Genomic DNA, 13,360 nt, shown 5'->3' on the forward strand with positions numbered 1-13,360 from the left:
AGTGCTGAACCTCTGAACTTTGCCCTAGTGTTGAGGGAAGCGACACCATTTGCTCCTCTGCTGCTACATGACCTTCCAGGACCTGGACCCACCACTCACACATGGGGGTTGAGACCTTTTTACAGTAAACCCTTTTGGGGGGGGGGGGATGTACAGGTAGTCAGCTCATGCGATAAATACTCTCCACTACCAACCCAGGCTAAATGCTTCAACTCCAGAGAACCTCATTGACTTCCACCTTCACGAGGCTGAAAGGTGTGCAGGGTGCTCTGTCCCCATCCAACCCCCCCCCCCGGCTTGGCGAGCGCGTGGGCGTATTGCTCAGCGTTTTGGCGCCCGCATCTCCCGTGACTGCATTTCCAGCATAAGCACATTATAAATTCACACATTGGCCCTCCTCGCCCCCAACCCGTTCACCGCTTTACTTCCCCCACATCTGATACAGTCACAACACGGCTACAAAGAGGCCGCTAGGCAGGGGGCGCCGGTGAGTGTGCGGGGGTGGCAGGATGAGGAGTTTTTTTTGGCACCCACAGATTATGTACGTTTTTGGTTTTATTTTTTTTTGCCAAAGCTTGTGGTCTCTGCTGCTTCATGAACATAATTCACTTATCATGCAAACGGCCAGCATTGCTTAATATTTTCTACTTACTGCAAACACACACACACACACACATCTAGGTCCACGCCAGCATAAGATTGACACTCAGTAAAATTTTACAGGTGCGCCGAGGCGGATAATTAGCCTGTTAGCCGCGACTAATGAAATCTCCACCCATGAAGCCTCAACTGCAACCGGGGCAGAGGCCAACTTCCTGTTTGGATAGGCGACGCTTTAAAGCAGCACGAGGTGAGTGTGTACGCGTCACCACATGTGTCGAGTGAAAGAAGGAAATTGAAGCGGCTGAAAAGTGCAACAAGGGGCAAGTGGGCGGTTCTTGCACCTGAGGGGCTTCTTATGCTAGTTGCATGCAAATGACATCATAGGGGGAGGGGCCTCAAATGGCCTTTTGTGTTTACTCTTGAAATGACTTAATCAGGATAGATTATTATTATTATTGTTCTGCGTGATGCACATTATTGCTAGAACTGAAGTAGAGCTCAGCACAACACGAATTTTCAAATTTCAAAAACATGCTTTGCTCCATGGCATGCGGCACTCGGCGTGCTAACGAGCTTTACGTGCGTTACCGCAAAACAGGCCAGATGAAAAAAGACTTTCTACAAATAGCCAATGATGTGTGAGAAATTGTGAAAGGGAAGACGCAGAAGAGGGAGGCAAAAAGCATAAATGATGACCATGCGAACTTTAGAGTCCAAAACGTTTTAATGACAATTTCAGATGGCACACTTAAAAGGAACAAAGCACGCGTGTTAAGTTTTGCAGTGTAAAAAAAATGAACATTTCCATTCCTCACCTGTTTGCCCTTCCATTCTATTTTTACTCTTTCCTTCTTGTTTTTGCATTTACATTTTCTTTCTTAACTTTTTTTCTTTCATCTCTTCCTTCCTTTATATGCTTCCCCTATGTATCAACACAAAGCTGGACCAAAATTCTGTGATGTGTATTTGTCAGACGTGCGTCTTTCAATTGATGTCGAGTGTGAATGCCTGCAGGCCCAAAATATCTCATCCATGTTTATAAAGATTTAGCCGGTTTGGGGAAAGGCCTGTAAAACGGCAAAGCCTTTGGGTCCAATCTGGATGGTGTCTGTTAATGAGTTTCACCAGAGAGCTGACGTCCCTTTGAAGGATGCCCCGTTAAAATGTTTCAGATTGTTCCTCGCCGTTCGCGTTCAGAAATAACCCAAAACCTCCAGACCGCAAGTCCACATAAAGTGAAGCGAGCAAGCCGGATGGGATTCGCACACGCTGACCACCGCGTTTCAGACTTTACGTTCTTGTAGCTGAGAAGTAAAGAAATGCTAAATAACTGTGGGTACCTCCTCGCCACTTTAAAATTTCCTTTATGGCCATTTTCAAACCCCTTCATTTCACCGGCTTTCTTAATTCTTGAAGAGAATCAGAGTGGGCTTCCCTCCCTGAGCTTCACGCATCCTCCCGGCGTGGCTGAGAATAACCAGCTTTGGTCTTTTATCGGGAAGTGTCAGCTCGTCAGACATGGCCGACGCGGACTCCCCTCCTGTCTCCTTCCGATTCTGTAAAATTACTTAAAGACACCTCGAGGTCAGTAAAACCCTGTGCTAGATTTTCTGGAAAATGTAAGATGATGAGCATTAGCTAATGAGATGCAATATAGGAAAAATAGGTTGCATTTGATGGCCTACTGGCCCAGCTTGTACGTACTCCAGATAAAAGCGGTAAGGCATGGGAGGGGGCGACTCCGTTATCGTATTAATGAGGAGACGTCTTATCAAATTTATGAGCACTGGAGTCGGCGAGGCTCATCATTCTGCCGCTATGAGAGAAGCAATGAAAGAAGTCAAGATGAGGGGATGAAGGACCCCCGCCATAAAAGACCTTATTGATGGATTCTTTATTAAAACACACACACCGTGGGCTCCGAGTGTTTTCTTATGACAACTGATACGGCGCACTTCAAACAACACTTCCCCGGTGGGTTTCCTTCTCCGTGGTGCCTCATCCTGGCCATCAGAGAGCGCAGGAAGTGGATCAGAGCGCTGCTTGCTCAGATCAGGAAGTGGGGGAAAAGTTCACTTCTAAACTGCAAGAAGCGTTTTGACTTGGAATGACGGGTGAAGTTTCTTTAGTCATCTCCGTAATCGATTATAGCTTGACACGAACGTACTTCTAATAGCTCCTTGTACCCACTTCAGAATTAGCAACCTGATTGTTCGCTGTGATGGGTCATAAATCAAGCGACGCTTAGACTTCAAGTACGTGACAATCACTATCAGGCCAGACGCTGACGTCCGAGGATGTGACGGAGACGCTGGACAGAGACCGTGGCTTGATTTTTCTCACCCTCTCTAGCGCTTAGAGGCCCGATAAGAACTTGTAGTCAGCAGATACCACCAGCGCTCTGTCAGCTTTGACACCAACCGTCAGCTTCGTCAAGGCTAGTTAATGATGCTAACAGTGCATTAGCGGGAGATACTTGTGTTTCTCTAAGTGTTACTAAGTGCATGAAGGAATTTTCACTTTGCAAGGCAGGCAGGTAACTCGCTCAATGTGCTTCAAGTATCAAAAGTACATTTAGTAAGGCAGTTTAAAGTAAAAAAATAATGTATTGTTACATTTATTAAAATTGCAGTTATTTTGTGTATTTTAATGAACGCTTGTCACAGACAGACATTTAAATATATCCCAGATAATTTCGTAACAAAAATGAAATGTCATAATTTTTTATTTTCATAAAAATAATGAGGGGAAATAGATTGAAGTAGCAAATTAGATATTTTTTTTAAAGCCATCATCACTTTGGTAGAACGTGGCATCCGTTTTTTGACGTTTCAATCTCTGCACTCATTGCAGGGTCAGCAACAGGCGAAACGCTAGACTGGAGACCGGCTCTGCTTTTCTTTGCCACCGCCGCCTCGTCTCTCAGGTAATCCAGCTGATTGCGAGCCCGGAGAGAGACGTCTGACAGAATGTCCTCACCCCCGCAGGCCCGTTAATTACGCAGTGCGAAACGCGCGCACATCGGCGGCGAGCGCTTATCTCTCGTTTGAATGACGCTTGCGGCGATACGCCGGCCTCTGGCGAGCCCGGGGAGGAGCAGTGGTGTGATAAGGCTGCTGGGAGTATGCCGAGAGGAGGGGGGACTCATTCGCACCCCTCTTGAGTTACATTCTTTAGACTCAACAAAAGCGTCTGTTTAAATCTGTGACTCTCAACGAGTAGTTTGTGGACAGCTAGTAAATAATGTTCAGGTCAGCGCTCGTCACTCACGTTCATCCACACAGTACTGTACTTTGCCTCCTATTGTTTCACAAACATTATGAAATGTCCTCCACCCATAATAGCTAGCGGTGTGCTAGTGACCGAGCTAAACGTGGGATTTTTCAGGTCCGAATGCAGAGGAAGTTCTGCTCCATTCCCTGTTTCCCGGTCCACCAAGCGTCACTTCGGACCATAAAGATGACATCACGTACGCCCCCTCGAGGTTCCCCCTTTCTACACAATCCAAGTAAGCTTTTAATTCAATTACATATGAATCCTGTGTTAAGTTGGAGTGTGTCGTAAAGCTGAGAGTAAATGCTAAAACAATATGTGGAATGTGCCGCGGGACTGAAATGGACCATTGGAAAACAACGTGGCATAGATGGACGCGCGCAGAGCCTAAAGTTCAATTAGAAATGGAATTGATTTACTATAGAGCACATTTCTGCGTGGCAAATCACTCATCTCGTTTCTTGGGGTGTGTAGTTTTTTTTTTGTGTCACCAGTTCAAATTTTTAGTTCAAGATTGTTCTCTGCATGTGTGTGGTTGTTTATGGCTTTTAATGGGCCCCCGTTTGATGCTCCACACCACCTCACTTAGCACCTCTGCACGCAGGGACAACGTGGACGTTCACTACTTGATAATGAGACGCTTTTAGATTTTTAAGGCTTGCCTCAACCCGAATGGCAACCAGCATGTCGGCCCTCCATCTTGTTTGTGTTTGTGGTCACCGCGGCCACGCAGCATCTGCTAATATGGCTTTTATACCTCCTTGACCTTGAGTGGGATGTTTGGTGACACTATGTTTAGTGTTTACACGCCGTCGTCTGAAATTAGCCCGGCCGCAGGAAGAACTCCTTCTAAAATGGACGCCCTTGTTAAAAAAAAAAAAAAAGATATTCTCCGGTTTCCGCTCGCGCCGCCCTCCGCTCTCTGATCACGGTGCTAATCACAAGCGCGCGCTGGCCCGGGCCTCGCTATGTTTAGTGTTTACGACGCTGCACTCGCACGGGGCCACAGATGCGCGCTTGAGGTTTGGTCGCTCCGTTTCTTTGACAGGTTAGCACATATGGGAGAATGCTGTTTTAAGCTTTTATAGCAAGGCTTCTTTCAGTAATTACTCACAACGTGGATTTATTTCCTAAAAAAAATGCTAGAATATGGCCCAGGCATATATATACTTGGGCCCTAGCTTGAGTCGCTTCTAACCTGCTACATATGATACTTAAGGAGTGAAATTACAACCCATGGGTTCAGAGGTCAAGGCCAGTTACTCACTGCAGTGTGTGCATTAAATGACTTTGTGCTGGAGTGATGAAACGTTTTGTGTTCAGGAGGGCACTGGAAGGGTGTTGGGAGGGTGTTTTCACGGACGGTCGGGCGTGTGACGGAAGACATTCATGAGGAATTTGGATTTCCTCTCAGAGAGAAAACAAACGAGGCGCAAGGCGAAGAGGCGACATGGGAACGTCTTGTCGGCCCATCTGGAGGAGATTGTCAATTGTCATGACTCACAATTAAACTTTCCAACTTTTTGGGACATCTCAAACAAACCATTTCTAACTTTTTTTCACAAATATCATATTTTTTTATCTGAGATTTTCATGAGTGTAGCTGTGGTGTTTGAGATTCATTCCTATAACTAGTTTCATTTTCAACTTCTACTGGATTCCTTTGGGCTTCCAGATGTTGATGTGTAAAGTCCCATGTTTTTGTTCATATCGAACCCATAATGCATTGCACATTGCCCGTGAGTCACCGAAGTGTGATGGACATGTGGAAGTCGGTGGGAATGTCGGAGACCCAAAAATCATAAAAGAGGCCATGACGTTGTTTTATTTCAATTACCGTGTGCATGTGTGGATTCAGATGGAGTGTGAAGCATGTTTATTTGGTCATGGGTGTAAAGCGTGATAGAAAGGTGTGGGCAGCAGCAGGACTGGGAAATGATATCACACGCACACACCATGGTCAGAACTGTGGTGGTTCTGGCTCATGCTACATTAGCATCCCAAGGCCGTGTCGTTCCCTGTTGCGAGAGCGGTCGTGGGAAATGGAGGCAGACAGGAAGTCATCTCGGCATATACCGTTTTTTTCCATGTATAATGCGCCCCCATGTATAATACGCACCCTAAAAATGGCATTTCGATGCTGGAAAAAAGCCTGTACCCATATATAATACGCACCCCAATTTTTTTTTTTTTTTTTTTTTAAGTCCCAATGATTGTCACACACGCATCTGGGTGTGGTGAAATTTGTCCTCTGCATTTGACCCATCCCCGTGTGATTTTGATCCATCCCCTGGGGGAGAGGGGAGCAGTGAGCAGCAGCGGCGCCACGCTCGGGAATCATTTGGTGATCTAACCCCCCAATTCCAACCCTTAATGCTGAGTGCCAAGCAGGGAGGCAATGGGTCCCATTTTTATAGTCTTTGGTATGGTCCTAACTAGGCTGGATGTATTTTTTTTGTTGACGTTGATTTCTCCGACTGCCCGTAAAGGCACCACCGTAATCAGTTAGGTTAAAATGAAAAGAGGAAAGTGACGTGCGGACATGTGAAAAAGGCGGCTCTGTATGGGAGAGAAGTTGAAGAGGAATAAAAACACCCTTGGAAACCAAAACTTGCCCCTCGTCGTGACTCGGAGCTGCAACAAATGTTTCGGATTTGTGTAGGGTACATTGTGACAGACGACAAACTAGCAGGTGATCGAGCGAGCGTCTGATACAAGAGCATTGCGGTCGTATGGAGCGTGTTTGAAAAGAACAGCAGAGACGAAAGGAACAAGGCAAAGTGTTGTGAAATAAAATATTACCTGTAATACGCATTTTGTTATTTGCTGATTGAAACTGCTAATTAAACTGTGAATTGAAACTAATAGGTGGAGAACTGAACTCTCGCTCTTTATATAGCTGACGTGTCTTGCGCAACCATTCTGCGCATCTGTAATGGCGGCCTCCGTATGACGTCCGGTCCGCGATGGAGATTAAAAAACAAACAATATTTGACAATAACACACCATCGAGGATTGCACCATCGCATCAAACGATGTGTCGTCAATTATGAATTTTACTAAGTGTGTTGGGCAGGATGCTGAATGCGATGCGCGATTGACAACAAACAAGAAGAAAGGTGAGTTTTATTTCGGGGGAGATTTGTCATGTCTCGTCCCCAGTTTTGCTATGTGTCTAGGTTGCCATAGTTTCTGTTCGTGTCACCCCGCTCTTCCTGTGTCACCTCAATCGATGTAACGTGTTTTGTATTTAAGTCCTGTCTGCCCCTCGCTCACCGTTGGATCATTGCATGTGTTACTGTCATTCTGTTCCTGTCTTTGGTAATGTCACCCTGTCTTTTTGTTCCACGACTTTGTCGGTCAGTCCTGTTGTTGGTTTTGTTGTACCATGACTTTATTTAAAAAAAAAAAAAAAAAATTAAATTTTTTTTTCTTTGTACCCATGTATAATACGCACCCCAGATTTTAGGACAATAAATTAGTAAAATATTGCGCACTATACACGGAAAAAAACGGTATTCGCATCGGATCCATAGTGCGCATGCGCAGTGATACTGCCTCCGAATGACGTCCAGTCTGCGATGGAGATTAAAAAACAAACAATATTTGACAATAACACAGGTTTCTGTTCCTGTCTTTGGTAATGTCACCCTGTCTTTTTGTTCCACGTCTTTGTCGGTCAGTCCTGTTGTTGGTTTTGTTAGAGAGTTATGTTAGTTTACCAAGTCTGTGTTTTGAGTTCCTCCAATGAACCCTGGTCCAAGCTGCACTTGGTCGCCCTGCTCCTTTCCACACCATCCGTGACAAGATTTTCTTCAAAAATTGTTGTACCATGATTTTCTTAAAAAAAGAAAAAAAAAACTGTACCCATGTATAATGCGCATCCCAGATTTTAGGACAATAAATTAGTTAAATTTTGCGCATTATACATGGCAAAAAACGGTAGTAGAAATTGGCTATAAGAATGGAAGAATACAAACTATATATTAGACAGGGCCCATCTAAATAAAGCTCCTCCCCTCATTTTAACGTAGTTTTCTGGCATCAAGATTCCACATGATATCCAAAATCAGAGAATAGGTGAGAGGAGAGCCAGAAAGCAAAGCAGGCGCCTTCAGGTTGCCAAGTTGTTACTTGTGCTTCCCCCTCCTCCTCTTTCTCCTCTTCGTCTTCCTCCCGGCCGACCACATCTGATGCGATGAGCGGTCCAGATAGTCTCGCCTCACCGCCGGCATGCACGCTCCAGCTCATGGACACAGATTATCCACGTTCTTTGGCGCCCGTCTGCGCCTCCGGAGATGACAGTGTGTCACCCGGATGCTGAGGGTGCTGACAGAAAAGTAGGATATTGATATTTAGGAGTGGGCAGGAGGCTAGTGGTTAGGTGTTCAAGTTTCATCTCCACTTTTTTGTTACTCTGCAGCATTATGTAAGAATAGTGATGCTTTTCAATCAATATGTTTTAGATAATACAAATATTGACCCAAATGCTCAATTTTGAGGCGCTGCGAACATTCTGGAAGAGATTACGCTTCACTTCAATCATGGGGGAAAACAATGCTAGAGGCCCATTCAAAATAAAAGCACAAAGGAGACGTTGCTTGGCAACCTCCAAAATAAAGTTTCAGTTTAGCCAGGATACTCGTCATACTGTAGTGTGCGTGTGTGTGTGCGTGTGCGCGCGTGCGTGTGTGCGTGTCACGCGCGCAAGTTATGAAATGAATAACTCAAACATGGCTGGGCATCTGTTTCAGCTCACTGTGGTTGTTTGATGTCATCAAATCATTAGCACTACAGGAGCTAGTTTTCTTTCACGCGTCATTTCATCTTTCTTTGAGAAACACATTTATGATTTATGCTTTATCAGCCTCCAGCACACCGTGACAGCTGATTGGCCGCCATCGTGATGTGAGAGGGTGTGTGTGTGTTGTGTTTAACAGGCAGGCCCGTGTTTTTGTCTGCTTTTAAAGCCCCTGTGGAAATCCAATCTATGCTTCCTCCTCCTCCATGGAGTGCAGTCAAAATACACTTGTTTAGGCTTGGCGGACATTTGACCAGGGCCTGGTATCATTTGGTGAGCAAGGTGGGTGGCTTTAATGGAAATTTATGGAGAACCTTCCGGAAGTGATTTCAGCAGATGTTGGACAAACCCGATAATCCCCGTCCTTGTCGGCTAGGCACACTTGTGCACATTTGGCCCTTATGGGCTACAGTAGCTGCTACAGTGTGTTTGAGCATGTGCTTAGCCCTATACAGTAAATCCTGACCATCCACTGTAATCACTAATCAATAGAAAGCGATCAATCACACACCCGCGCACATTTACACACAAACACTTCCATCTGTTACATGTTTACATCACACGACATTTACAGATGCTCCATTAAAAAGGCCCCGCCCCCTTCTTCTTATCTACGCATACACACGCAGGCGGGCTATGAAGGTGACATTAACGCAGTGTGCCGGATGTTTCTGTGACCTTTCTCTCTTTTAGGCCTGACCCCAACAGATGACCCCGGAGACGGATTAGGGCCCAATTCGCCTAATTAGCTCGACGATCCCTTCCAGCCCCTAGGCTGCACACCACCCGTGACTCACTCACTTCATTAAGAATGCTTGCGCTCATCGCCAAAATAGAAAGAATAGCAAAATAAGTCATTTACTAAAGGTAAATCATTACAGACACTTCTTGACACTTATTCTGTTACATTTGATAAGTCTAAAAATTATTTCACTTCAATGAGTACCAGTAATTAATGAATAAGATTAATTTCTTTTGGTTTTGATACATAGTATTAATTGCATCTATTTTTGCCCGCCCCTTTTTTACTGATATATATGCATGCTGACACTCTAACAAGTATCCAGTGAGGCGTCAAAAGCATGAAGTCAGCCTTGAAAGGCGTGCGCTAATTGCTTGCACCCCTCAGTTTGTGTCTTGTGTGTGTGGGGCAAGTTGATGTCATACATAAGTGTGTCAGCAAAGAGGTAAAGATGATTTAGGATGGTGCTCATCATATAAAAATTCCATACTGCTAGTTTTTCCAACGTACGATGAAGCAGCGTCTGCTTTGAATTCTAGAGATGAACTCGTTGGTCTTCACACCTATGCCATGGCTACTGGAGAAATTTAAAAATTAAATCAATTAATTACATTTAAAAGCAATATATAAAAAATAAAATTCTCAATAAAAGCTCTGACATATTTGGGTCAAAAAGGTAGAGGGAAAATGACTTTTTAACGCTTGTAAACAAATAGTTGTCTCTACATTGCCGGCCCACCCATTAAGTGTGAAATTTAGCAACCAAGTAAATTGAGTTAGCTATCTGTAAATGTGCCCGAGAAAAGAAAAAACCCTCAGCTAAAGAACCATGGCATAGATTAGCATTTGCAACATTGGCCTCTGATAATATTATTATATCGTTCAGCTAAGTTGCCTATGCGGGGAGCCATGATTGACAGTTCTTCCTGGGTGGTAGCGAGCAGTGACAGCTCCGTCACTACGGCAACAAACACGGCAGCCTGACGAGTGGCTCAGCGAACGCCCCCCGGGATCCATCCCAACACACATGCACATATTGTTGGGTGTGTGTGCGCGTCTCCCGTTGACTGCTGTTGTCTTCGGGTCGTTGACGTGAACGTCATGGGAGAGTGCCCGTTGGAGCTAACGGACACGTGCACACACACACTCACACACTTATCAGCTGCTTTATTGAAAAGAAACAAACAAATGGTGGTGAAATGTCATCCTAACCTAAAATAACATGTGGTTGAAACTTAAAAAAATGTAGACCAAATAGTTTTCTGGCACATTGTTCAAATTCACTTTTTTTTTTTAATTTGAGTCAGTACGTTTTAACTCGTTTTAATTTTCATTGTATTCCATTTCGCATCCCATTTTTAATGTTTAATGGCAAAATGTCACGTCTTCCTTGCCCTCTTTTGTGTATTTGTCTTTCCTCTCACTTTCTCTTTCCGTGTCGGTGTTATCTCCCGTCAGCTCCTCCCATCTTTGTTTATTTCAGCGCCGCCGCTTCTGTTTATGTGTCCTTCTCCCCGCGTCCATAAATCGTTCTCTTGTTGGCTGTTGAAATGTGAAGAATGGCACATGTGACGTCTCCTTGCAGCTGCCGTCGCTACCACCCGCCTCCGCGAGTAGCAGGCAAAATATACACCACGCCGCTGCACATTTAAACATTTTGACCGGCTTTGATGTTCGCCTACTTTGTCCCGCCTTGGAAAAAAAGATGTTGGGCGTTGTCATCCACACCACAGACTATATAAAATCGTGTCTACCTGAATTCTTTCTAATGGCCTTTTATCACGGGGGATTTGTTACCGACGTCTCAAAATCACTCAATAACAGCGGCCAGTGTCTGTTGTGACATAAGAAAAAATGTCATCATTTAATTTTTCTTCTATGTAAATACTGTCTGGGTACACGGGAACGTCTGACGTGTTGTTGTTGTACAAAGACTCATTGCCCCCGTGTCAGCGTGGCTTCACAGCTCATTGACAAATATTCCCCTCGCCCGAGCGACCCCTGCCCTCTCATACAAACGCACATTTGACAGAATGTGATCCATCGCCGTAGCATGTGACTCGCCGTCCACTGCGTGTCCAGCGTGCCATAATAAATTCCAAGGTTGTGTCAGAGGAGCATGTAAAAGTTTTGCTACTGTTCTCTGTACAGTTCACAGCGTGGTGGCCTATTGTCACTTAGTCAGCCATGATGGTGGCCGACTTGCATAAACTTTATTTTTCCTCACCCCATCCTTCTTTTCCCCTGCCACCTTTCCCGACTTTTACTCCTACTCTGCTCCTTCACCTCTTTCTCCCTCGTCCCTATTTCACCCGTCCACCGAATAGTGATCATGTCTGTCGTTTCATCAGCTCTTTGCATCGCTTGGCACTATTGAGATTGATGAGCTGCTCGGCTATAAATGACTGACACACTATATGCGCGCACGCACACAAATGTGGGTGTTGGGGTCACGATAAGGCTTTATTTCGGTTACAAAAAAGTGAGGCATCCAAACAAACCCAGCTAATAACACTTTTTTTGTTGTTGTAAATACTAAAAAGCGCCACCTATAGGAATGGAGGTTTGATTAAAGTAATTCATCTAAATTATTCAAGAAAACACTTAACTGGAAGATAAGCTTCTATTCATGATGAAAGACCCATTTTATTTCCCAGTCACTTCCTGTCTGGCTTCTACTTTGTCTATCCAATGTGCGGTTTCCGCCTTATCCGTCATATCTGCCGTCTAAAAATAGTCCAAGCATGCGAGCTGGACAGTCCCAGGAATGTTCCGGCTCTGTTCCTACTCGAGTCAAGTCAGCAGAGAACTTGAGTTCTCTGGTAACGTTTGTTTGCTAGCACATTATACGAAGATTTAAAATGTGTATAGATTGCTAATGGAGCGACTTCATGGAGATTGGCAAATCATCCGATATGATCACATATCTGCCGTTACAAACATATAGCCGTAACTTTTTACTTCTGAACATACGCCGCAAATCATTGCTTGACTTGACAAAGATTTAGCAGCTGTAAAGAACGGCAACAAAGCTCGGGTTCTTGCGACTGTCATCAAATAGCCGTCGAGTCGTTAACGGTTCACGCGGTGAAATGATCCTCAGTGATCTCCATGTCGCCCCTCGCTCCCCCCCCACTGAAGCCTACCCCCCCCCCCCCCCCCAAAAAAAAAGCACAGGTGCACTTGGAGCCTTTTGCTGAGCTTGTTGACATCATAGAGTGATATCGTGACAAAATTCTGACATTAATACATTTTGCGCTCCGGAGACAAAACAATTTGTATACTAAACAATAGACATTAAAAAATCTTTTTTACACGTTGTTTCTTTTTTTTTATTGAATTTGTGGTCCTCGGGAATGTGGTCCTAAACCTCATTCATATTTAAACTGCCTTGAATTCAGTTTAGTCTTGGCACCATATAAATAGAACGGCATTAAACCACGTTATTAATTCAACTTTTCTCTGGCACGTTTCTTGATTCCCCTCCTCCTCTGAAACCTTCCGCTGCTGCCCACTATGATCTCACCTTTGGGCATTTAATGCTCAGTCACGGACCCCGCAGCCGCCAAACTGAGCCCGCATCGTCTGAGGCCCGTAATGCTAATGCTTCCATTCCAAGCGAGGCTAAAGCCACACAACTGGCTTTTATGCAAATGCTAAATACTGTGTTGAAAGACGAGGTCAGCGGAGGGAGATTGAACAGTACCTACTCCCTCGTTTACTGTTTACAAGTTCATTTCAAATTAGTTATTTGGGTTAGTTATTTTGTGTGTGTGAGACACACGGAGTCCCTTCCTAATCTCCCCCGTCACTCAGGAACAACAAGGCTACCATTCCTTGCGTTCTAAAATAAGACCCCCTCCACCTCCTCCACACATGTGCTCGTCTTGTCAGCGACCCCTCACGTTGACACCAGGCAACACGAGAGGCCGCGCCCGAGC

Source organism: Syngnathus typhle, linkage group LG22 (genome assembly GCF_033458585.1).
Source record: "Syngnathus typhle isolate RoL2023-S1 ecotype Sweden linkage group LG22, RoL_Styp_1.0, whole genome shotgun sequence".
NCBI lineage: Eukaryota > Metazoa > Chordata > Actinopteri > Syngnathiformes > Syngnathidae > Syngnathus > Syngnathus typhle.